This window comes from Toxorhynchites rutilus, chromosome 1 (genome assembly GCF_029784135.1).
Source record: "Toxorhynchites rutilus septentrionalis strain SRP chromosome 1, ASM2978413v1, whole genome shotgun sequence".
NCBI lineage: Eukaryota > Metazoa > Arthropoda > Insecta > Diptera > Culicidae > Toxorhynchites > Toxorhynchites rutilus.
The window spans coordinates 37,346,389-37,373,968 of NC_073744.1; the positions used below are offsets into that span (position 1 = coordinate 37,346,389).

General features: G+C 36.9%; 1 long non-coding RNA gene across 1 annotated transcript; it reads left to right on the plus strand.

Moving 5' to 3' along the window:
* The first annotated feature begins 23,753 nt into the window (after positions 1 to 23,753).
* On the plus strand, positions 23,754 to 25,571 carry LOC129763129 (uncharacterized). The gene is made up of 3 exons (XR_008740797.1): positions 23,754 to 23,880; positions 24,194 to 24,329; positions 24,396 to 25,571. It is a non-coding gene; the product is annotated as an uncharacterized LOC129763129 (long non-coding RNA).
* Positions 25,572 to 27,580: the final 2,009 nt, after the last annotated feature.

Sequence of the window (27,580 nt, forward strand, 5' to 3'; positions counted from 1 at the left end):
GGTTACCTCGAGAGGAACCGGAGGAATTCCTCTTATATTTGAATCAATATTTATTTATTACGCGACCGAAGAGGTTTCGTCATGGGTTACCTCGAAAGGAACCGGAGGAATTCCTCTTATATTTGAATCGATATTTATTTATTACGCGACCGAAGAGGTTTCGTCATGGGTTACCTCGAAAGGAACCGGAGGAATTCCTCTTATATTTGAATCGATATTTATTTATTACGCGACCGAAGAGGTTTCGTCATGGGTTACCTCGAAAGGAACCGGAGGAATTCCTCTTATATTTGAATCGATATTTATTTATTACGCGACCGAAGAGGTTTCGTCATGGGTTACCTCGGAAGGAACCGGAGGAATTCCTCTTATATTTGAATCGATATTTATTTATTACGCGACCGAAGAGGTTTCGTCATGGGTTACCTCGAGAGGAACCGGAGGAATTCCTCTTATATTTGAATCAATATTTATTTATTACGCGACCGAAGAGGTTTCGTCATGGGTTACCTCGAAAGGAACCGGAGGAATTCCTCTTATATTTGAATCGATATTTATTTATTACGCGACCGAAGAGGTTTCGTCATGGGTTACCTCGAAAGGAACCGGAGGAATTCCTCTTATATTTGAATCGATATTTATTTATTACGCGACCGAAGAGGTTTCGTCATGGGTTACCTCGAAAGGAACCGGAGGAATTCCTCTTATATTTGAATCAATATTTATTTATTACGCGACCGAAGAGGTTTCGTCATGGGTTACCTCGAAAGGAACCGGAGGAATTCCTCTTATATTTGAATCAATATTTATTTATTACGCGACCGAAGAGGTTTCGTCATGGGTTACCTCGAAAGGAACCGGAGGAATTCCTCTTAAATTTGAATCAATATTTATTTATTACGCGACCGAAGAGGTTCCGTCATGGGTTACGTCGAAAGGAACCGGAGGAATTCCTCTTATATTTGAATCAATATTTATTTATTACGCGACCGAAGAGGTTTCATCATGGGTTACGTCGAAAGGAACCGGAGGAATTCCTCTTATATTTGAATCGATATTTATTTATTACGCGACCGAAGAGGTTTCGTCATGGGTTACCTCGAGAGGAACCGGAGGAATTCCTCTTATATTTGAATCAATATTTATTTATTACGCGACCGAAGAGGTTTCGTCATGGGTTACCTCGAAAGGAACCGGAGGAATTCCTCTTATATTTGAATCAATATTTATTTATTACGCGACCGAAGAGGTTTCGTCATGGGTTACCTCGGAAGGAACCGGAGGAATTCCTCTTATATTTGAATCGATATTTATTTATTACTCGACCGAAGAGGTTTCGTCATGGGTTACCTCGAAAGGAACCGGAGGAATTCCTCTTATATTTGAATCAATATTTATTTATTACGCGACCGAAGAGGTTTCGTCATGGGTTACCTCGGAAGGAACCGGAGGAATTCCTCTTATATTTGAATCGATATTTATTTATTACGCGACCGAAGAGGTTTCGTCATGGGTTACCTCGAAAGGAACCGGAGGAATTCCTCTTATATTTGAATCAATATTTATTTATTACGCGACCGAAGAGGTTTCGTCATGGGTTACCTCGAGAGGAACCGGAGGAATTCCTCTTATATTTGAATCGATATTTATTTATTACTCGACCGAAGAGGTTTCGTCATGGGTTACCTCGAAAGGAACCGGAGGAATTCCTCTTAAATTTGAATCAATATTTATTTATTACGCGACCGAAGAGGTTTCGTCATGGGTTACCTCGGAAGGAACCGGAGGAATTCCTCTTATATTTGAATCGATATTTATTTATTACGCGACCGAAGAGGTTTCGTCATGGGTTACCTCGAGAGGAACCGGAGGAATTCCTCTTATATTTGAATCAATATTTATTTATTACGCGACCGAAGAGGTTTCGTCATGGGTTACCTCGGAAGGAACCGGAGGAATTCCTCTTATATTTGAATCGATATTTATTTATTACGCGACCGAAGAGGTTTCGTCATGGGTTACCTCGGAAGGAACCGGAGGAATTCCTCTTATATTTGAATCGATATTTATTTATTACGCGACCGAAGAGGTTTCGTCATGGGTTACCTCGGAAGGAACCGGAGGAATTCCTCTTATATTTGAATCGATATTTATTTATTACGCGACCGAAGAGGTTTCGTCATGGGTTACCTCGAAAGGAACCGGAGGAATTCCTCTTATATTTGAATCAATATTTATTTATTAAGCGACCGAAGAGGTTTCGTCATAGGTTACCTCGAAAGGTACCGGAAGAACCCTCTATTTTTTAGAATGACAATTAGTTATTGCGCGACGCCAGAGGTTCCGTTATGTTCCTTCTTTAAACCGAAGCCATGGTATATTTATCAACTTTTTTCCGTTCAATTAAAATCAAAAAGCAATCGCTTTTTTGAATAGAAAATGAGTATTAGTAATTGATAAAAAAAAAAGCAGTCAGATATATATTTTCGAAACTACGACAAATAAAACAAGTCACAAGTAACAAACATCTAGACCATATTATTTTATCTACACAAATACCTATAATAAAGAACTGTTTTATTTACATAAACATATATAAATATATATAATATATTTCACTAAACATGGACATCAAACATACCCACACATACCATGAATTAAATCTGAAATGTTTAACTGTTTGCTCGTGGCTAGTCATTTACGCTGGTATAAAAAATTACTACTACTATTCTGTGTTGCAATCATAACTGCTAACCCATATTATGTTTTCGGATTCATGTAAATCTATGAATACCCCACTTCGTATAAAATTTAACCGTTGGCTTGTTTTGCGTCACCCGGCGGATACCTATGCTTTACACTCTAATTTCTTTTTAAGTTCTCCCTCATTTTTTTGAGTGCTGACGACAATAATATGTAGCATGGAGGTTATTCTATTGATACTGATAGAATCATAATCTCGTGTGAAATTCGAAAAGATCAACGCCACGATAAATAATGTAAGCCAACCACCGCCATCTGAAAATAATTGTGAATTATCAATTTCCAAACAAATTAAAAATAACCCGTTAAATAAATATGAAAATAACGACGTCTAGTTTTGGTCTGATTCAAATACGTAGTAAAACTTTGAAAACATCTATGATTGCTGTTTCATGTTCCTGGAATGATACTGATAAATTCTCCCCCAGAAAGAATTTTGGCTTAACGCTATATTGCGTCACATATAGCGCTAAGCCAAAATCATTTCATTTTTTCAAAACATAATAATTGAGCTCAGTAAGAGCTAGAATGCAAGAATGATGTCTACTGTTACGAAAATTGAAATCATATGATTGGAATATATGTTTTGACTAAAAAAACCCAGTATTTTTCTTTTCTCTGCAAATCTTGTAGAAATTAATAACAATTTTTTGACAATATTCCTGAAATACTCATAAAAAGATTCAACTACTCGCGAACCATTTTACATTACATCCATTTAGATGGCATAACGTGCACTTATAATTTCTGTGGTCATTAAAGGTTTTCGCACATATAATATGTAAAATTCGTCCGCAGTACTCACACCTTATCGAATCTGTCAAATTGTCCCTCGAGCCACAAATACTGCAGTTATCCCTTATTGAAATAAGGTTCTCCATTAGGAATGTCTCGAGGAACGTCCGGTATTGTACTGGGTCGAATTTTTCAATAGATTCCCCGGTCAAGAAAGATTCTATGAATTTAAGTACGTAAACCCCACAATTTATGCCATCTTGCTGCTGGGGGACTTTTTCTTCGATGATTGTCCATTCAACAATATCAACAAATCTCATAACTCCAGCTTTTATGGTAGATGTGAAGAAACCTTCTACTGTTTTTCTCAATCTCTCCTGAGATTTTAATGAGTCGAAATAATGGAATTTTTTTGAATTGTGATCGATCACAATAAAAAAAAAATGCATATTTGTTAAAACTGGAACGATCCACATGTGACCAGTTCTATTGGCAAATAAATCACCCAATCTCGATTTTGCATAGTCAGTAAGAGTTGCATTCGTACAAAACAGAGAAGGACTATCAAAAAAGCCAACATACTGGACATCTGTAGATTCTGACTTCTGTATTAACAAAAGCGCAATATCTTCGACGCAAAAATTTGTTAACATCTGCTTAGGACTTAAGCAGATTAACTCATCGTAGGCAACCGATCGGATGTTGCCCTGAAGATGTAAAAATCCCAACCGTCCTTCAGGGTCTTCAGCTCCTCGTTTGAAAAAGGCGCTATTAGTGTAGTATCCATTTGGTAGAGTACCACACTTCTTGTAAGGAGAAACTAATGGCTCAGTGCTGCGTAATGAGCCTAATGAATATCCCTGATGAATTGGAATGTGTATAGTCTCATTTTCAATATAGATGCAACAGATCACATTAGTCACACTCTCCATTTTCAAGTTGAATATTGTTTTTGCCTTCTTAAAATTATTGAAATCGTAATTAGGTTTTAAAGGCTCATCCTTAGCTGCACGTTTCCAACGGGATACAGCTCCTTCAACATCCCGTTGCGTAACGATTCCAATATCCATCCCATTAGAAGCCAACGCTGATGGTTTCTCGCCATCTTGAAGCATTGTAATCTTATTTGCAAAGTCCCCAACTGTAACTGTCATAGTCGATTCCAAGTTTTTTTGAAGTTCTTTTTCAATTTCAATGTCATTTATCTTCATCTCCTGTCTTCGTTTAGTCCCACGAATTATGAAATTCTTATAACGAAGACTAAAGGCCAAAATATAATCCTTCAATACTTTTATAAGGATGTCAACACGAATCGGACATTTTCCGATACGATTGGACATCCTCCGGAGAGTTTCCTTCAACATACTGAAGTAACTTTCAGCATTTGCGTTACTGAAACGCACTTGTACTGAAATTTTCTCATTGGGATCTTTCGATGGGATCATCACCGCCGAAATTAGAGGTAAAAAGGCAAAATATTGACGAATAACATATTTTAAGAATGCAATTTCGTTATTTTTATCGTCAACATCCAAATTCTTGATAATATCTTCTAGAATTCTCATGCAATCTTTAAAAAACGGGCTTTTCTTATATATAGCCTCATCTCGTATCGTATTCCGGTCAAATAGGGTTTCATTGCTGCTCTCCAACGTTACATTGAATATATTCTTGCAATGTTCAAATAATACAAACTCCCGGAGTGAATTATTTCTCTGATACTCATTCCCTAGAAGGACATATATAAGGTTTTTGAAAATGTTCAAAAATTCGTTATGTGTTTCGGAGTGCACCACATATACGAAAATCACTTTCAGAATAGTTCTCTGTTTAGATTGTTCGAAATATAATTCTATGTCACGGTGTATGTGTTTAAACAAATGAACTGTACATAATTGTATGAGAACTAAATTTTCATGTTTCTCTTTGACCCCCGTAACAATTAAGTATGTCGTTTCCAAATATTGAGATACATCCATTCTATCATTAAATTCCTTTAAAATGGCGTTTATTTCAGCCCAATCATGATCAACCACTATACCATGAAATGGTGGGAAATAATTATAAAAACTTTCAAAAGAAGTTCTAATGTTCCATAAAAATCGTCGCAGACTCGTGCTAGTTCTTTCGTTTGTTATATAAGTAGCAAACGGAAATATTGACGGCTTCCGAGTATCTCCGGGAATGCATACGGGCCGTACAATGCTGAACATCATACGTTGTTTCCTGTTATCAGAATCCATATTGCTATGTCCAAACGGTTTGGCCACTATAGCACCGGTTCCATCAAAATGTAGCATAAACAAAGGCATTTCGGGTGTGGACACGAAATCAGAAAAATCTTTATGAAGAACAGAGAACTGCAACTTCGAAAACAACATGACCTCAAAGGGACAAACGCTTACATGTTGCAACATTTTGAATTCTGTTTTCCCTTTTTTGGGAGATCGAGGTAAATCTTTTTCGACAAGCCACATACTATGAAGAGATTCAATAGTATCTTTGGCTAAAAAGTCCTCTGCTTTGGCCTCTCTCCTTAAATTATAAATTGTATTAGCAGGGATCGGCCACACTGGTTTTTGGCAAACAATTTTATCGGTTTGCGTCGAAATAATTATTTTATCCTCATATTCACGAGGAGCAAATTTCAAACTCTCGTCCTTTGCATGATTACGATTGGGACCACGAAGTTGAAATGTTCGTACATTCATATCGGAATGCAATTTGTCATTGGATGACTCCCAAACTTCAAATATTTTGGAGCCATCTTCTGGATTGCATTCCTTACTTTGCATGGAGTGTTTCAGTAAAAACAGCTTACATGGAAGTTTATTGCCTTCTACGCAATATGCTGAGATTTGCAAAACATTTGTCCTGCTCAAAAAATTGTATCTTTTGATTCCAATTACACTGCAGGTATGCTTCTTTTCTAACCATTGATTCACAATAACACTTGCATAATCATATGGAAGAAAAGAAGGCCTAAAAAGAGCATCGTATGAAACGAATTTCTTCCACTCTGCAGCAGTGAAAAGGATCGAAAAATCTACTCTTTTAAAATTAAAAGCCCCCCACGAATAATTCCTTTTCCCGTCCCAAACTTCAGGCGCACAATCCATTTCTGAAAATAAAAAGAACCAAAATTTTCTTTCAAATTTAATTTTACAGAAGATTGCTGGCGTTGAAAAAATACCTGTGTTGTTCTGGTTAACAGCTTCAAAATTCCTAAAAGAAAAGAATGTCTTACATTATTAAAGTCACAATGAATGAAATCGAATCAGATACGGAGAAAAATTAATCGAAAGTTTGAAGTTTCCGTCAACAAAGACAAGAATCAATCAAAACCAACTATTTTTTCCAATTAATGACTAAATTAGATTTTTGACCTATCCAACTCATTTTTATCAAATAAATTAGACATCCAGTTAATGTGTATGAATAAGGTTAATGTAGATAGTAGAGTGGGTTAGTGAGATGGTTATAATCTTAATGAAAAAAAAAAACATTATTTCAGCGATACCAAATTGATGTTGTCATGCCTCAGTGTCAGTTTGTGTGACGTGAAATATAGCCTTCAAACGAACCCTGTTGTGTTATACATAATCATTTTCAGTTAGTCAGTTGAACTTCCTGTCAGAAGCTAATTTTGGTTTTTGCTCGAATCAAAATAGTCGAGATGTCGCAACATATGACTGCTACTTACAATCGGATTTATTTTTGCAAAAAAGCTTGCGAAATTGGTGCAACAAAGCCTGCATTAAGTGTTGTAGAATGTGTTAGGCTGTTAAGAAAACGGAAGCTAGGAGAAACGATCTCATTGACTGAAGCTGCTGGCCTTGGATACTCTAGCAGGAAAATAGAACATTCTAAATGTTCGGATGATACATCTTACCACTTTAATTGTTGAAACCCGTTTGAGGGATATCAGTACATATAACAAACAGCTCTTTTCAGGACCACCATTTGGAGTTTCAAAAAAATCAAAAAAACATATTTCGGAACAATGAAAAAATTACATTTAAAAAAATGTTCCGAACAAAACCTACGTTAAACTTACGTCCGTGCTTAGGCTCAGACCCTCCTACTTTTTGACGTGGGACTACGTCTAATTCGAATATGTGGGGGATAGAATGAAAACCTAAACACAGAACATGCAGGAAAAAAATGAAAGACTTCGAATGCGTATAACTCGAACATTTCTTGATAGATCGGAAAGATGTTTGCGTCAATTGATAGGAAATATTTCTACGTATCTATCACAATTAATAAAATGTTATTTTTCCTGAGATGAATATGTGAATAATTATAAAATGTCAAGCGTAGAAATTTAGTGGTCGCCAATAAGCCCATAAGAAAATTTCAAATTCACCCTATCTCTCCCCAAGCAAATAAGAATCAATTTACTTTTTTATTATTTCGGATATCACTTTAGAATGCATTGAACTGTAATTTTGAACTGTTTAAAAATAACTCTTCCGTAAAAGGTTCGGTGTAGACCTACGTTTCTTCGGTTATGTCCCCGACATTACTCACCCGTCTTTTTTTTCCTGTTCAGTGTTTAGATTTTCATTTTATCCTCATAAAGTCTTATTAGACATAGTCCCTACGTCAAAAGTATTCGCATTCCGAGCGAGCGCTTCATCCAAACCTCATTCGCAAAGGTATGTATGTTTGAATAGAGCTTTGTTGATTACTCCTTATTGACAAAACGAGTAAGTTAAAACAAAAACGCATCGAAATATATAGGAAAATGAAATGCCTCCAATTTTCGAAAAGAACAATAAACATACAAAAGAGAACTGTTTTCGGCGTTGGCACCAACCCTGAAACCCGTAGTCCTACGTCAAAAGGTTCGTTTGTCACCACATTTCTCGCCTTTCTTGCAGCATTTAAATTCGAAGAGGATTTTATTGCTACCCCAACATTGAAATTAGAGATGAAACGGATATCCGGTAACATTACTACTATCCGGCCGGGTATCGGATATTAGAAAAAATCAATTATTTATGATAAACAGAAGATAATACAAAACAAAATAGCTCAATAACATCAAATCATAAATAAGGTTTGTTTACTGAAATGCAAGAATTTTCGTTCAAAATTAAATTTGTATAAACTCATAACATTAGAAAAAAAATGTATTTAAAACTCTTTGCAGGAAACCTTCATTTTCTAGTGAATAATATTGATTCTAAACAGAAAACTCATCACTTATGAAATTACCTTCAGATACATTTTTGACGTAGGACTACGTCTAACCGGAAGATATAGGGGGTGAAATGGAAATCTAGGCACTGAACAAGTAGGAAAAAATGCAAGATTTGAAACGCTTATAACTCGAGCATTTCTCAATAGATCGCAAAGGTTTTTGCATCAATTGATAGGAAATATATCTACGCATCTCTCATAACGAATAACATTTCATTTTTCTTGAGATAAATAATTGAATAATTGTGAAATATCAAGCATTGTCCAAATACACTATGTGCCCATTTTTGATTGGTCCATTCTGTGCTCCTCAAATCGTACCGACCAAAACGGGCAACCAGAGCAGCAGCGAAATAGAATGAAGCACGATTGGAAAGGAAAAAGAAAACAATGAACGAAACATTGGTCGCAGTCTCACACATGCGTAATTCTCGAGCCAGCCGGTCAGCTTAAAAATCCCCGCTCCGCTGCCGTAACGATCATTCTTTGTGTGGACACCAACTGGACAACATCGTTGCTGGACGAGCTGGACGGCGAGGGATCGAGTGCCTTTCTCAAGGCAAGAGGGCAGAGGTGGTAGCGCTGGAGTAGAGTAATAGAGTAGAGTAGAGTTTTAAAGGGCCTTTCTCAAGGCTAGAGACGAATGAACTGCAAAAGTTTAAAGTCTCTATAATTCAAGACCTTCCTTCCTTCCGTAACGATCATTCTCATTCAAACCGTACACCACATCGGTTCGCATCACAACATATCAACAAACCAACACAAGCAGCCATGGTTGGATATGGCAAAGGAGGACAAGAGAAGGGAAAGGCAAAATCCCGCTCGAACCGTGGTGATCTGCAATTTCCCGTAGGTGTATCCGCCAATTGCACCGGAAAAGGTTGCTAGATCGAACGCGTTAGTACCTGTGTACCAGTCCACCTAGCCGGCGTTATATAGTTTCGGCCGCCGGAGTGATCGAGTTAGCGGCAAAGCTGCTCGCGACGATAAGAAAACCTGCATTCGGAACAGAACACATTCGGTTCGGCGGACATCAAGACAACAGGCAGTTGCAGCGAATGGCGAGTGGCAAACGCAATCGCAAAACGGCATCAGGTAGCAGAAGAAAAAAGTTTGTTCTTTATACAAACTGCTTTGGCGGCAAATCCAGAACAAGGCGGCATCGAGGGCGTTCGAAATGGTTTTTTTCAAAACCACGAGTACTAAGTTTTCTAAATTGGAACCATTCCATAAAACAAGGCGCTTTTCAGGGCCATTAAACCTTCCAAAAAAGAGTTTAGGAAATAAAACATTATCCAAAATAATAATAAAACACAAATTGATGTTTTCATAATTTGTTTGCCAGGATTTGATGAGTATGTGAATTTGGCAGTTGTTCTGAGCTTATTGATAGTTGGGGACTTTCCTGATTATTCAATTTTCACCAATTCTTAAATTGTTTCCAGATTGAAAGTACAGTAATCTACAATTAGTTCGACATTTAGCTAATTGGACGGACATGTAATGCGACTTATTTAGTTGGACATTTTTGTAAACATAGAGATCCAAATTATGACCCCACATTGAATGTCGACACTGTACCACTGTCATCGCAAATGTTCAATTACAGGTTAAAATTACCTCCAATCCGGCACTGAGTGGTGGTAATGCGACGTGCCATTGAATGGGAAGAAATTTTCCAACTGTGAAAGCTGTGGCGAGTGACAACAAATCGCTAAACAGGAAGGTTTAGCCGAACAAGATGGGGATATCGAGTGATAACAAAACAATAAACTCTTTAGACTTTTTGTGATCCTGAAAAGGACCCTTTTTAGTCTGTATGTGAATCCAACGAGCGAACAAATCGTAATGAATGTATTTTTTTGCCATCGCTCCCTTTTAACGCTCATTCGTTCGTCTCGTTGGACCCGCCCCTTTGGCTGAGTCTGCCGATTTGTCTCTATCCTGTGAGTGTGTACCGCTAGAGTATAAAAGCTGTCCCCTTTGTATAGTCCTACGTCACTCCGGTTATGTCCCCGACATTACCCACCCGTCTTTTTGTAAGAGATTATTCTACCACATGAAGAAAATAATGTTTTCATTTCACATTGAACGAAGAAGTTTATTTTCATTCATATTTTCAATTTAAAAGGTGTTCATTCTGCCTGAAAACCTATTATTATCTTTAACGCTTCACTTGCTCATAAAAAGTAATTCAATGGCTTGTCGTTCATTTAGTTTTCACCGTGAAGTGTTCGGGAATAAGGCCCTTCATCATCGTTCATTATTTTTGTGTTAAAATGCGTTAATTTCTCCCTAGAATTTAATTCTCCATTTGCTTCAAGCACACATGTAGTTGGTCCTAGTTTCGTATTCGCAAAAAGGAGTCTAATATCCGACCTCGAAACATACCGAATATCCAGTATCCGGCTAAACTACTATTCGTTTCGTCACTAATAAAAAAATCATTATTATTGAAGCGACATAATTAATATCTGCGTATTGCTTCCGTCAGAGGTGAATTGTTGAAACTTACAGTTCTAAAATAACGAGAACTTCGTATGGTTCTAATCCTAAAACTGCCAGAAACACTACACACTAGAACACCATAATTGTACTTTTTTTTTCTTTGTTAGGGGAGACAATGAATATTTCGATTGATTTGTCTCCGTATATTGAACATACTCAAAATTTAATAATATAATTGAATGAGACAATTGAGAAACGCTCGCATAATAATATAAAAATTGAGTTCGGGATTGCAAATTTTATTGAAGTTGTACAAATTTCATAAAATCAACAATATTCATTACCTTCTAACAGATCAAGCTTTAAAAAATGTTTTTTTTATGAAAAACAATGCTATTATTTCATTATTACTGTTGAAGGAAGACCAATATTAAGGTATTATTTTTTTCAATCTTCCATTTTTCGGGAAATGATGAAAAATGAAACATTGACCAAAATCTGCATTTATTCCCTGTAGAAGATACTATTGAATGGTCTTACATCTCAATGTTTGTTCAGTTGTAGTAATGTAGAAAGTATTTTGTTTATCTGTTTTATTAAGTTATGTTATTGAAACACCTCCCGCAAAAAGTTGCTTTACACCGAATTTTATGTCCAATTAGGTTATATAGAATTATATGAAATTGATGGTAAGTGGTAGATAATAAATTAAACTACCTTTTGCCTAAAAACGTAACCATATGGTTGCTTTCCGAAGACATGAAAAACTATCGAAGTTTCTGTTGCGTCCAGAGACAACTTATTAACTATATTGTTCTGTTTGTACAGCAGCTTTGATTATTTTTCATGGCTTTGGGAAACAAACAATTGTAACGATTTGGCATAAAATGATAGGTTAGTTTATAAGCCACCACTCATCATTAGTTTCGTTCACTTTTAAATTACCATTGGGCAATTAATGCGGTTTAAAGCAACTAAGCAGAAAGAACATGATCCAACATAACCTAACAAAAAAACACCTAATCGAATGCGAAAATATGTCAAACTTTCTACAGTATTACTTTAAGAACACGCATTTTGGAATAGAAAAAAAAACGATTAAACTTGCTACAGAAAAAAAACAAGTTTTGATCATTTTTTATCTTCGATTTATCTTCAGTTCCCGGAAAATGGAAGATTCGAAAAAAATAAATTCTCGAACATTGGAGTTTCTTCGACGCCATTTATCGAAACTACACCAATGTTTCGTAAAAACCTGATTTATATCCGTACGAAATGGCTTTAAAACATTTGAATTTTAAAAAATACTCACCGTAAGACCAAAATAGGATGGACCCTAGACGCCGCTATTTTTTTTTAAATATTGAACGCTAGAAAAAGGAAAATTATTATAACATTTAATCAACAAATAAATGGCTACCCACCTTTAAAAGTTTTATGTTAAAATAGCAGTCAAAACTGCTGTTTGCTACAAAACACTTTTACAAAATATTGAACCACAATTTCTCAAGATTTCCTTACCGTCTCGTTAAATGCTTTCCAACAAATGCAAAGACTTATGAAAAGGCGGGAGAAACAACGAAAAAAACCAAAAATATGCAAAAGAGGTAGGATAACAAAATTATCAAGTTTACTATATATAACGGGGAAATATTGTCAAAAACAACTTCAATGTCTTCAATGAAGAAAGGTGGCATCATCCGAATCAATGTTTACAAACAAAATTTAAAACAGTAAAACAGTTGCAAAATTTGCTACTCGTTTGTTTGTTGATGATTCCGTACAAACGAAAGCATTATGAGTGCATGCGGAGCGTTAACCAAATGGCGAAAACAAGGCAGTCTTGCAGCTTAAGCCGGATTTAGACGTTGAGAGTTACTCGGTTGCGAGTAAACGTCAATCGATCCGAAGAATTACGAACGCACCCATACCACGTAATTTTACATTTGAATTGCATGTATGGGGCTTCTCGCAGTCGAGCGTTTTTTTTTGTTTGTAAACGAGCGAGTAGCTCCATACATACAAATCAAATGTCAAATTTCGTGGTATTGGTGCGTTCGTAATTCTTCGGATCGATTGATGTTTACTCGTAGCCGAGTAACTCACAACATCTAAATCCGGCTTTACGTAAGGCCGAGGACATAGTGAGCGCGATGCGATGCGGGCGCGAGCGCGGCCTCGTTTGCGGGGAAGCTCTTTCGTTCACGAATGCGGAAATCAAATGCAAACCGCCCGGACCTGACATAGTAAACGCGATGCGAACGCGATTTCAATACGGCGAAACTGTGTGGAGTGTTTTGCCGCGAGTGAACGCAAGTGATGGTTGCCAGACGATTTATCTATAAATATCTTCACAACCGAACTCATCAAACGAAAATAAAAATTGAGTTGTTAAGAGTTTTCTAACCAAATACCACTGAGAAAATGTTTCATTTGATGTACTTTCAATTTAGATTTTCGGTTGAAGCTTTTTCGAAAAAAATACAATATATTACTAAATTAAATATCTCACAATTCAACTGTTTACAGAATGAAGATGTGATATCATATCTGGCATCCTTGTGCTGGGTTGTTTACATGTGGAATGGAGTGGAATAAAACATCAAAAAAAAGTCACAGAAGGGTTGTGTCCGAGACACGACCGCATAGTTGACGTAGGATTCCGTTAGGTGATCTGTTGATTTTGGATATGTTTGAAGAATTACCTCGTTAAACTCTTTGATAATGATTTGATGGCCCTGTAAAGGACCGTTTTGTTTGGTTGTTGGGTATTGTTTGTTCACTCGACCAGTGTTTACCGAGTGATGATGAGAGAAGGATGGTAAACAGTCTTTAGATGGTGCGTATCAGATAAAAGATACCGAAGTGGAACGAGATATGATGAAAACCGCCCTCTGTGATCCTAGACAAGATACCTCCTGTGATATGTATGGATGAAGTAAAGAAAAAAAAACTCACCAATATATAAGATAATATAAGATAATTACCAATACCGAACACAATCATCAATTTTTCTCATCAGTAAAAACATGTAGAGAAAACATACTTGGAATGGAGAAAGTAATTTTCTTTTATAATTTTTACTTTCTAAGTGTTTATTCAACCCAACGCGAATTTTAATTGGACTAACAACACCTAATACTATATATAGAGCATATGGGAAATCACATTTTCTATTATTTTTCATGCCGTACAAACTTTCCTTGGGTGAAAATGAACACAACAAAACAGACAGCTTAAACGACCCGTTCTCGAACGGGAACACACCTTGGTTTTTATTTATGGGAATTGAAATAAATCGTTTCATATATCAATAAAGCGCCGACGAAAGTCAGCAATCAAAAGCTCAGTAACGACAAGTGACGATATCTCCTTCGTCGTCTAGCACAATATCTATAACTTTCAACACAAAAGACTTCGTCATGCGATGGGAAATTGTGACAACATCACAGTCGACTAACAAAAACATGTTGTCTTCCAACAAAATTGCAGACGCGAGCAACAATGCTATGAAGATGCATGGTAAATAGTTTGGATGGCGGAAAGACATTAGATATCGTCGTTCTATCCAAGTTATATGACGAAAAGCGATATAGTATTTATGCTTCCAACTTTGACCATTTTTCATTGTTGAATTTAAGAAAAAAAAATCATATTAGGAATTCTCTGCTTATAGCACATTTATTGACGAGCAAAATTAGCACTAATATGAAGAAAGCCGACAAATATTGTTTTTTTTTTATTTTGCAATGCTTTATATGAAAATTTATTCGAAAAACGAGAGTTTAAGATATTCAAATTAAATCAAATTAAAAACCTTTTTAAAAAAATTCGAAGGGTTGTATGCGAGACACGACCGCTTAGGACGTAGGACTATGCAATTTTTTTTTATTTGTTGGTTTATCATTTTGGATATTATTTGCGAATACGTCGACATTTCATAAATAACTCTGTAGTAAAAAGTTCCGGAGACCCAGAAAAAATTTTAATGGCTTGCGTGTTCTGGTATAACCATTTCAAGAAGCAACGATTCTTTGTTGCCTTTGTGACAACAATACACTAATCAGTCATATGTCGCAATTAGTTTCTTTAAATCAATGCACGCATTGCACTGATTATTTAACAGAGTATTACTTACTATGCAAGGGTGTTCGTTTACTTCGTTTACTTCGCAAATATTCTCTTTTCGCTATCCCCTTTTCGTTGTTTCTATTCTAGCGGTTGCATAAATTGCCCGATATTGACAGCTCTGTTCAGGAAAGCACACAAATGGACAGAACAAATGTATGGGGAAATGAGAATGCTTCCAATTTTCATCAATTTGATCCATATACAGACTATGGGGTTGTAATTTATAGCATATAAAACAAATCTTAGAAAATTTCCGATTCGATTGGTATGCAAATCCATTCGCAGCAAAAATAGTTATTAACGTTAACTTTATTTCATAAAAACATGACCTGTTCTCTGATTTGGCACCCTTAATGTAAGACGGTGTCCTAGGTCAAAAACCTGCCGCTCTATAGCTCCACAGCTCTTCAGCTCATGAGCTCTGCAGCTACGCAGCTTAGCTCTCTATTGTGAACTCTATTCAATACGACACTTTACGTTAAAAAGATTTCTTCTTTTCTATACGTAAGACATTATCTTCAAATAAAATACTGGTAGCAGCTGAACACTACTGAACTACTACTGATCAATCCCTTTTTATCATGCTCCACGTAAACTATCCTTTTTCGCTCTCTTCCGTGTTGCTTTCTTATTTGCGATTCACATAGAACGTTACGGAGAAGAACGTCTACGTTCCGTTAACGTCTCCACCAATTCACACATGCAGTCAATACTTCCACCAACCCGTCACGTCAAATGTCAATCGAATGATTTATTTTATGTTATTCATGGTGTCGCCATCTACAACAATTTTAAATTGCAATCCCTTCTTTCAAATCAGCATGCCTAGAATCAGTCCTAAATTTTGAAAAATTCAATGAAAATCATTGAATTAAAATGCTTGAACCCCGTAGTCCGACCCTTATTCAACAATAATAATATATAGACTATTTCTCTCAGCTAGGCGCGAATGATTTTCACTCCGAAATTTGGAACTAAAAGATATGTTGGCATAAAAAGTACAGTATGTTACTTATAATGCGACATGCCGAGGCACCATTTAGTGTCGCATTGGAGGCAATTTTGACCAGTAATTGGACATTTGCGACAGGTGGCGACTTTCAAAGTGGGGCTATAATTTGGGCCCCGAACTCAATGTTTACAAAAATGTCCAATTAGAGGTAAAATATCTAACTAAACGTGTTGCATCACAGGTCTGTCCAATTAGCTAAATGTCGAATTAGATGTAAATTACTGTACAACCAAAATCAAAACAAAAGCCGTGACACAAAGCCCAGACAGAAACCAAACGAGCCGTCCGTCTCCGTCAATTATTCTTTTCTACAAATCCTGCCGGTCGTTTCCGTTGAACTATGCTGACGGGTCTTTACGTTGCCGGTGTATGTGAATGTTTCCATAATAATTGCTTGGTAGAATAACTGACGTAACGTGACGTGACGGGACGTGAACGTGACGTGGATGTTGTATGTGAATCGCATTTTATACCACTTCCATTAACTTAACACCATGGACAGACATACAACTGTACTAGCGCTGTACGTGTACAGCGTTGTACAGGTACCACGATAGCATGACACACATACTTTGGTTGTACATTGTACCGCATGTCAGACTGACAATCAGAAGTTTGAATTTATTGCATTGTATTTTCACCAATATTTCAATGAAAAAGGTTTTTATTTAGCGTCTAAACTATCGAACACAACAAATATGTTTCCAATCTGAGTTATTGACTCAAGAGAAAGTCAATGAAAAGATTGTATACCAAATGTTTTGTTTCGTTTTGTTCATGCTACCCACCACTAATCGTCTATGGCGCTGCGCACAGTACAACTGTAGCCATGTACAGCGGTAAAATAGGTCGGTACAGGTACAGCGATTGTAACGAGTTACTTGCATGGTTCTAGCGCTGTACATGGTGACAGACATACAATTTTCGAAGTACAACGCAAGTACAGCTGTATGTCTGTCATAAGTATAATGCTCACGCTGCTGCACCTTGTACCACAAACTCAACTGTGTACATCTGACGTGTAAATATCGAGATGGAATATAGAAGGTGGGAAAATTCACGGGTTTTGGTCAACGAATTTAGAAAGTGACCAGGTATGCTATAGGGGTACTCGCGTTAAGCCGGATTTAAGTGCAATTCACATGCAACATACACGTCACGTTCCATCCCGTCACGTCACGTTACGTGAATTATTCTACAATACAATTCTTATGAAAACATTCATATACACCGGCAACGTAACGACTCGTCAGCATACGTTCAACGAAAACGACCGGCAGGATTTGTAGAAAAGAATAATTGACAAAGACGGATGGTTCGTTGGGTTTTTGTCTGGGCATTGTGTCTCGGCTTTTGTTTTTGTATTTTGGTTATATTTTTTAAGCCAACATATCTCTTGGTTCCAAATTTCGGAGTCAAAATCATTCGCGACTAGCTGAGGAAAATAGTCTATATATTATTATTGTTGAATAAGGGTCGCAACTATATAATTTAAGCATTTAAATAATATAATTCGATGATTTTATGTCAACGATGTCAACGTTTAATGATGTTCCCTTCGTTGTGTCCCTGTTTCATATCCCTCCTATCCGATCTATAAACTTTTACTTAGTCGCGGCAATACATACACACACTCTTTACAGATACACGGGCCGAAGGTTGTGCAGTCCACTGATGATTCAACAAGAGCCAAAGGTTGTACCGCTCATGACAACTCTACACGAGCTGATGATTGCGCCGGCTAGTGATCATTCTATCCTAGATTCCTCGAGTCGAAAAAGACGCACCACGCTAGATATGGGGTGCAGAATAGGGGGGCGTTGCTGATTAACGGTTAGCTGCATCCCAATAGGAAGTATCCCATAACGGGCACACGTACAGAGCACTGAAGACTGCATCATCCCAATTATGAGAACACTTGTAATACTAACCTCGAGCCAACCGCGAGTAATCGGTTACATATTACTAACATAGACTACGTCTTACATTGAGGGTGCCAAATCAGAAAACAGGAAGCAGGTTCTGTCCATTTGTGTGCTTTCTCGAATAGAGCTGTCAATAACGGGCAACTTATGCAACCGCTAGAATAGAAACAACGAAGGGTAAGAAACTTGCATAGTAAGATGTCGCTAGCGTATAAGTATTGCATCTCCTCTGAGGAAAATTCTCAGAATCTTTCTGTGCTCGAATCAACAAAGGTCACTTATTCTGCTCGTTTTGTGTTTTATGTGCTGTGAACGCTAGCGAATATTTCACTTGAAGTGCATCTGGCATTGCAATTAATACAACCATCCGAGCATGGCAAAGCAGGAGAAACAAGAGAAGAGTGCAAGCTAGCTTTGTTGACGGTTTTGACCGAGAATAGAGAAACGATTTTTCATAAACGGTCATTCTCGCGATGTTTCATTTTTATCGCTGCAACTGTGTGCATCTGTTAGACGCGTGTTTAATGCTTGTTAAATGGCGATGCACGGAAGATGCCTCTCGTTAAATACTCAGTGCGATGTATGCATTGATATAAAGACACAAAATGCGACATTTGACCAATTAGTGTATTGTTCTCGCAGAAGCAAGAAAGAATCGTTTCTTATCGAAATGACTCTACAAAATCACGCAAGCCATTAAACCTTTTCAGGGTCCCCGGAACTTTTTACTAAAGAGTTATTTATGAAATTCCGACGTATTATTAAATAATATCCGAAATTATAAACTAAAAAATTAAAAAAAAAGATTGCGTAGTCCTACGTCCTAAGCGGTCGTGTCTCGGATACAATCCCTCGATTTTTTGTTTTTGAACGTGCGAGTAGCTCCACACATACAAATCAAATGTCAAATTTCGTGGTATGGGTGTGTTCGTAATTCTTCGGATCGATTGACGTTTACTCGCAACCGAATAATTCACAACGTCTAAATCCGGCTTTACTTTAGTAAATAGCGTGCAAAATTGCCTGAATTTGCACGGATTTTTTTGTAGTTAAATAAAAATGGATATATATATTTCTTCCTAAAAAGCTTCAGATTTGATGTAGAAATATGTGTTCTACAAAATTTGATATATTTCTTTCTATACATTGACAATGGAAAATATGAATGATCAACATTTACACTGCAGTCTGAAGCGGCTGACTCAAAATCCAGCATAGTATGCCTTGTTGACAGCGCCCATAAACAATAACTCCGTCATTGAAACATTGATAGATGCATGACACCGTTGCTTCCACTCTCCAAAAAGGCCCCGAGGTATCCATACTTGGAAAAACAAAAAAATATTAACATTCTTTGAAGAACAACACAGATAATTCTTAACGAAAAGAATAAATTACCTGAACGTCACCATGAAGAATCAATGTACCATTGAGCTTCCAACCATATTTGTACTCTCCACAACTCCTTAGTGTTCCAATTTACTTACATTTTTTCATGCAATCCTATATGTTTTTGTTTAAATTCAAGGAAAATTTCTCGCAAGTTTTAACAATAAAATGTTGTTGTTCCGTACATATTCTTCTATATTCTCAATTCACACTTCCATATCATAGAAGAAATCAGTAGATGCGATTGGTAAACTTGAATCGCTCATGTAACTTTATGTAAAATAATTTCCAGGAGGAGCATCTATTTGTTCGACATTTTTGACGAGCAAAATTCACGCGCTTTCTGAATTAAAACATGGCACTAGTTATAACTTTTTAGTTAGTTTGTTCCTCGTGTTAAATTTTTTGATGGAAAATAAAGAGAAAAACGGGTTCGAATCAACAAAATTTATAAATTTGTTGAATTTTACGAACAAAGAGCCGTGATTCTGCACGCCATTTTATCTGTGTGAGTAATTTTCGTGTACGATACAAAAAATCTGGTAAAAACGTATACGAACAAAGTCAGAGTCACAGAATCTTTTGTTCCTTTGACGGAGAAACATTTGACAGTGCATGGGAAAATAGGTTGCAAGTTTTTTTCATGTAATATGCGCTTTAAAAATAAATTTAATTGACTCCATATGACCTAGATTGAGACGGAAAGTGTTTCGTTTGCGTCTTGATTTTAGACGAATGAAGTGTTCAGCACCCTAATGGTGAAAAAAGCAATTACAATTGCTGACAAGAGATAAACTTCCATGAACTTGCTCTAAGATCCAAACATAGTACACGTTAGAATACTATTTCTGATATAAGAAGAAATCAAAGAAACAATCAAACATTTTAGTTCGTGACATGTTCTGTTTATCTTATAATGCGAAAAATATTTTTGGGAATATGTAATTAGTTTCTGTATATCCTCTTTCAACGTTATTCGTTGCCACATTCAATTTTGCACCATTTGGGTAACTGACTGGTATGCGCGATATGTGAACTTCATATCTTCTTGGCTACTAATACAATCAAAGTTTAACACAACCAAAACCAGTGAATCTTCCCACCTTTTATTCTTCATCTCGCATCTGTAGTATATGTCAAAGGTTTTGGTTACGTTAAATTCGATTGTATTAGCAGCTATTTGACAGAAAGGAGTTTACATATCAGGCATACCCAGCCGGGTGCTATGATTGTTCTGAAGATCGTTAGGAAAATCTCAAGCAGAACTAACAGTGGGGAACTCATTTCATGGGAATATAAATGAGGGGTTGTATACGAGACACGACCGCTTAGGACGTAGGACTACGCAATCTTTTTTTTTATTTGTTGGTTTATCATTTCGGATATTATTTGCGAATACGTCGAAATTTCATAAATAACTTTTTAGTAAAATGTTCCGGAGACCCTGAAAAGGATTAATGGCTTGCGTGTTCTGGTATAACCATCTCGAGAAGCAACGATTCTTTCTTGCCTTTGCGAGAATAATACACTAATCGATCATATGTCACAATTTGTTTCATTGAATCAATGAACGCATTACACTGAGTATTTAACGAGAGGCATCTTCCGTGCATTGCCAATCAACAAGCATCAAACACGCGTTTAACAGATGCACACAGTTGCAGCGATAAATATGAAACATCGAAACACACTTCATGTGAAATATTCTCTAGCGTTCACAGCTCGAGGAGAAAGATGAAACACAAAACGAGCAGATTAAGCGACCTTTGTTGTTTCGGGCACAGACAGATTCTGATAATTTTCCTCAGAATTTTCCGCAATACTTATACGCTAGCAACAGCTTGCTTACTATGCAAGGGTGGAGTTTACTTCGCAAATATTCTCTTTTCGCTATCCCCTTCGTTGTTTCTATTCTAGCGGCTGCATAAGTTGCCCGATATTGACAGCTCTGTTCGGGAAAGCACACAAATGTATGGGGAAATATGAATGCTTCCAATTTTCATAAATTCAAACCATATCTAGACTATGGGATTGTAATGTAGAGCAAACAAATCCTAGAAATCTTCCGATTCGATTGGTATGCAAATCGTTAAAATCCGTTCGCAGCAAAAATATTTATTAACGTTAACTTTACTTCATAAAAACATGACATGTTTTCTGATTTGACACCCTTAATGTAATACGTAGTCCTACGTCAAAATATTTTTCGCATTTCACTCATCGTTATAACAAATATAAAATGTAATGTTCTTCTTATATCAGAATTAGTATTCCAATGTCTATAATTTAATTTAGTTTATAATAAAGAAGATTATGATGTCATAATTTGAAAAGTTACATTAAATAAAATTTTAAAATAAACATTGTGTAGAACAATGGTTTTTGAATGAAATGGTATTTCAGTATGTTGATAAATTTACCATATCATGATTTTTTGCGGAATATTGAAAAAAGAGGACATCATGAAAATGATGCCCAATATTTTTATTTCACCAACATACAATTTTTTCTATTCAAAATTACCTGCAGACGCTGAATTCTTCTTTCCAGCCTCCTCCATCACCAGGGAATAATTGTTATGCTTCAATCATAAATGGTTTAGCATATTCGAATAATTTTGACAAAACACCATGACACACATTATTACACAAATTTTGTTATTATTAATGACACACATTGTTACACAAATTTTGCACTGTATTTAATAAAAAGTGGGTTATATCCGTGATACAACCGCAATGTAGACATAGGACTACCGCTGGCTCTGTAATCATTTGTTAGAAATTATGTCTGAATCAATTCTTAATGATGAATGAATAATTATTTGTAAAGATTGGTGAAAGGTGGTGATAGTGTGTGACTGGATGAGTATGAAATTGTTATTAAAATGAAATTCAACTACAGTCAACCTTCCTATAACGTGGTGAGTGCGTACCGCGTTATATGGAAACCGCACTATAAGAAATTCGGATTTTACTTACAAACCAGGCTAATGCGTAGCGCGTTATATGGAAACCACCTACCGTGTTGTATGGAAACCGCGCTATAAGAAACTCAGAATGAGTACAAATAACATCATTCGTACCGCGTAGTATGGAGACCAATAGCAGATCATAAAATAAAATGCTAAAAAACAATGTACTGTTTTCAACCGCTCCTCTAACCCAGCTTAGTAACTAAACGGGAACACCCTCAAAACCTTGCACTCCAGCGACACTCTCTCGTTGAACTTACACCCGGTACAGAAAAGAAAGACGTAGTCCTACGTCAAAATGGTTCCCTTTTTCATTAATCGCGATTACTGCGATAATTGTTCAATGCATTGATATTTTGATTTTTCATTATTCGATACAAAATTACTCGAATAAAATTGCAGATATTCGATTATTTGAATTAATCGAACGTTTAGCCGACGTCTCTAATGTCTACTATGTTTGAATTTTAGAACAACTTAATGGAAATTTATCTCTTGTCAGCAATTGTAATTACATAATTAGGGTGCTGAACACTTCATTTGTCTAAAACTAAGACGCAAGCGGATAATTTTTCGTTTCAATCTAGGTCATACGGAGTCAATTAAATACGTTTTTGAAGTGAATTCCACATTAAAAATTTTGCAATTTTTTTCCCATGCACTGTCAAATGTTTCTCCATCAAAGGAACAAAAGATTCTGTGACTATGACTTCGTTCATTTACGTTTTTGGTTGACGTAACGAGAAGTAAAATTGAATAGAAATTAAGTTTAGAACACTTCAATAAACCTGAAATTTGAGTTTCTGCTAAAATGTCAGTTGGGCCCTTATTATTTTGAACGCTAGCATTGATTAAAAAAAAAAACTAGTTCGTTCATTTCATCTGCTTATTTTTACTTAATATACAACAATAGAATAATAACAACACTTTTCCTATGTAGTGGACTATTATAAGAAAAGTGACATACATAAACAAAATCTGTGACGTCACCTATTTAAAAATCTTCCCACCTTACATTTTCCATCTCGGCTCTCCCGTTATCTAGCACTTGGTCGACGAAAATCCAGAAAGAAGAGTATGAAGCCAGTTGTCACAGTTTGCCTAGCGCTAAACGAAAAAAAGTTAACCATAAATCGATCGTTTTTTCATGGTATAAGCGTATAAATGTCAAATTATATAGAGTTTCTGAGCTGTCGAAAAAAATCATCGCAATATGGAAAACGGATTGGAACCATTTTGCTATTGCCCTGAACGTGCAAACGTGGAATTATCGCAGTTTTTCGAAATTGTTACTGGTATGTATGGCGTAACGCGATTTGTCGAAGTGCTCTTCACCGAAGAAAACTAATCACTGTTAACCGTTAGATGCCGGGGAGTGAAATAGCGCTCATGTTATATGCCAAAAGTCCGGGAAGCGCGATAGCACTCTGTTTGTTTTACATCAACATTTTTGATTTGGCTTAAAAGGCGCCAAATCAATAATGTTTACATAATATAAGAAGAGCGCTATCGCGCCTCCCGCACTTTTGACATATAACAATAGCTATTCCACTCCCCGGCCTCAAACGAATAATTTACAAATATCTAGGTCTTTGATTTCGTCTCCAGAATTTGTACCTATATGTCCCAATTCACGCCAGAACCATGTGGACTATTGAGTTTTCCTGATGAAATGGAATCGCCAGGACATAACATACCAAGAAATCGCCAGGACATAACCAAGCATCTAGCTGCAGTTTTTCGTGTAAATTTGAACTGGAAAGTAATTACTTAATTGATAATATCACATTTAAATTATCATTCATTTTAGATTCCAATTCAATCTGCTGTAAAGGAACTGTTACCACAGTGGCCTACGACTGAAGAAACGTGGACTTAGGACAGGAAAAAAATCTGTATTTTGAAGAAAGGCGCAACATCCTGAATTCGGTAATATTATTTGAATGCTTTATATACCTTTATAAAATATCTATTTTTATGTATACCTTTTTTGCATTTTCGGGCATTTTATCGTCTATCGGATAATAATTATCGAAAGACGATCCTTTAACACGTTGAGTTCCACGGTTTTACAGCGACTCTGGAAATTTTTAAATGTATTATGACCATCGTTTCTTATTGTAGTTTAAGGTATTTTTGTTCAAAAGGGAATGGTTTGTTTCTTTGTTTTTAAGAGGCTTTAAACTTTGCAGTTCATTCGCCTCCAAGGGAATGGTTATAAGCTTATATTAGTTACCTTTATTATCGTATGTTATACTGTCAGTCACTTGTGATTGACGCAGCCTGAGCGAAAATTCGGAGTCAGTCACCGGTGACTGACGTGGCAGACAACGTGTTGATCAACGATACTTAACGAACAGGAATACGGTTACTCAGGATTAGAACGATGTTAAATGACGTCACTATGAAAACTTTTTCTGTTGATGGACCACAATTCGACCGTCGTTTTTTAAAAAGTATGTGGTACTGTATAATTCGAAAAATTATAAAGTTCAGTTGTCGGGTACAGTGAAATAAGGTAATACTTTTACCCACCGGAAAATACTTTTAGCTACTTTTAGCTTTTAGCCACTGGAAAAAATATTTACGATTAGTTAAGTAACCGGTGTTATGAAGAGAAATAAACGTAACATGCCCAATCGATTCGAACACTGCCGTCGCGTTATTCGGAAAAATTAAATAAAAGAGGAATTCAACCGGTTCCTTTTGAGGCAACCCATGACGAAACCGGTACTTTCGTATTACCGTCACCGGAACCGAAATACAATAGATAGCAATTACTTAACCGGGTCGCTAACGCTCGGTCGGACCTAACTAAAGGATCGTCTCCTATGTATCAAACTAACCGGGCAATCGATGGAACACAGGTTTGTTTGCGAAAGGCCGCCGCTTCCGACGGCGGGTCGGCTAATACGCTAATACGAAAGTACCACGAAACCTCTTCGGTCGCGTAATAAATAAATATCGATTCAAATATAAGAGGAATTCCTCCGGTTCCTCTCGAGGTAACCCATGACGAAACCTCTTCGGTCGCGTTATAAGTAATTATCGATTTAAATATAAGAGGAATTCCTCCGGTTCCTTTCGAGGCAACCCATGACGAAACCTCTTCGGTCGCGTTATAATTAATTATAGATTTAAATATAAGAGGAATTCCTCCGGTTCCTTTCGAGGCAACCCATGACGAAACCTCTTCGGTCGCGTTATAAGTAATTATCGATTTAAATATAAGAGGAATTCCTCCGGTTCCTTTCGAGGCAACCCATGACGAAACCTCTTCGGTCGCGTTATAAGTAATTTTCGATTTAAATATAAGAGGGATTCCTCCGGTTCCTTTCGAGGCAACCCATGACGAAACCTCTCCGGTCGCGTTATGAGTAATTATCGTTTATAATATAAGAGGGATTCCTCCGGTTCCTTTCGAGGCAACCCATGACGAAACCTCTTCGGTCGCGTTATAAGTAATTATCGTTTAATATAAAAGAGGGATTCCTCCGGTTCCTTTCGAGGCAACCCATGACGAAACCTCTTCGGTCGCGTTATAATTAATTATCGTTTAATATGTAAGAGGGATTCCTCCGGTTCCTTTCGAGGCAATCTATGACGAAACCTCTTCGGTCGCGTTATAAGTAATTATCGATTTAAATATAAGAGGAATTCCTCCGGTTCCTTTCGAGGCAACCCATGACGAAACCTCTTCGGTCGCGTTATAAGTAATTATCGTTTAATATAAAAGAGGGATTCCTCCGGTTCCTTTCGAGGCAACCCATGACGAAACCTCTTCGGACGCGTTATAATTAATTATCGTTTAATATAAAAGAGGGATTCCTCCGGTTCCTTTCGAGGCAACCCATGACGAAACCTCTTCGGTTGCGTTATAAGTAATTATCTTTTAAAATATAAGAGGGATTCCTCCGGTTCCTTTCGAGGCAACCCATGACGAAACCTCTTCGGTCGCGTTTTAAGTAATTATCGTTTAAAATATAAGAGGGAATCCTCCGGTTCCTTTCGAGGCAACCCATGACGATACCTCTTCGGTCGCGTTATAAGTAATTATCGATTTAAATATAAGAGGAATTCCTCCGGTTCCTTTCGAGGCAACCCATGACGAAACCTCTTCGGTCGCGTAATAAATAAATATCGATTCAAATATAAGAGGAATTCCTCCGGTTCCTTTCGAGGCAACCCATGACGAAACCTCTTCGGTCGCGTTATAAGTAATTATCGATTTAAATATAAGAGGGATTCCTCCGGTTCCTTTCGAGGCAACCCATGACGAAACCTCTTCGGTCGCGTTATAAGTAATTATAGATTTAAATATAAGAGGAATTCCTCCGGTTCCTTTCGAGGCAACCCATGACGAAACCTCTTCGGTCGCGTTATAAGTAATTATCGATTTAAATATAAGAGGGATTCCTCCGGTTCCTTTCGAGGCAACCCATGACGAAACCTCTCCGGTCGCGTTATGAGTAATTATCGTTTATAATATAAGAGGGATTCCTCCGGTTCCTTTCGAGGCAACCCATGACGAAACCTCTCCGGTCGCGTTATGAGTAATTATCGTTTATAATATAAGAGGGATTCCTCCGGTTCCTTTCGAGGCAACCCATGACGAAACCTCTTCGGTCGCGTTATAAGTAATTATCGATTTAAATATAAGAGGAATTCCTCCGGTTCCTTTCGAGGCAACCCATGACGAAACCTCTTCGGTCGCGTTATAAGTAATTATCGATTTAAATATAAGAGGGATTCCTCCGGTTCCTTTCGAGGCAACCCATGACGAAACCTCTTCGGTCGCGTTATAAGTAATTATCGATTTAAATATAAGAGGGATTCCTCCGGTTCCTTTCGAGGCAACCCATGACGAAACCTCTTCGGTCGCGTTATAAGTAATTATCGATTTAAATATAAGAGGAATTCCTCCGGTTCCTTTCGAGGCAACCCATGACGAAACCTCTTCGGTCGCGTTATAAGTAATTATCGATTTAAATATAA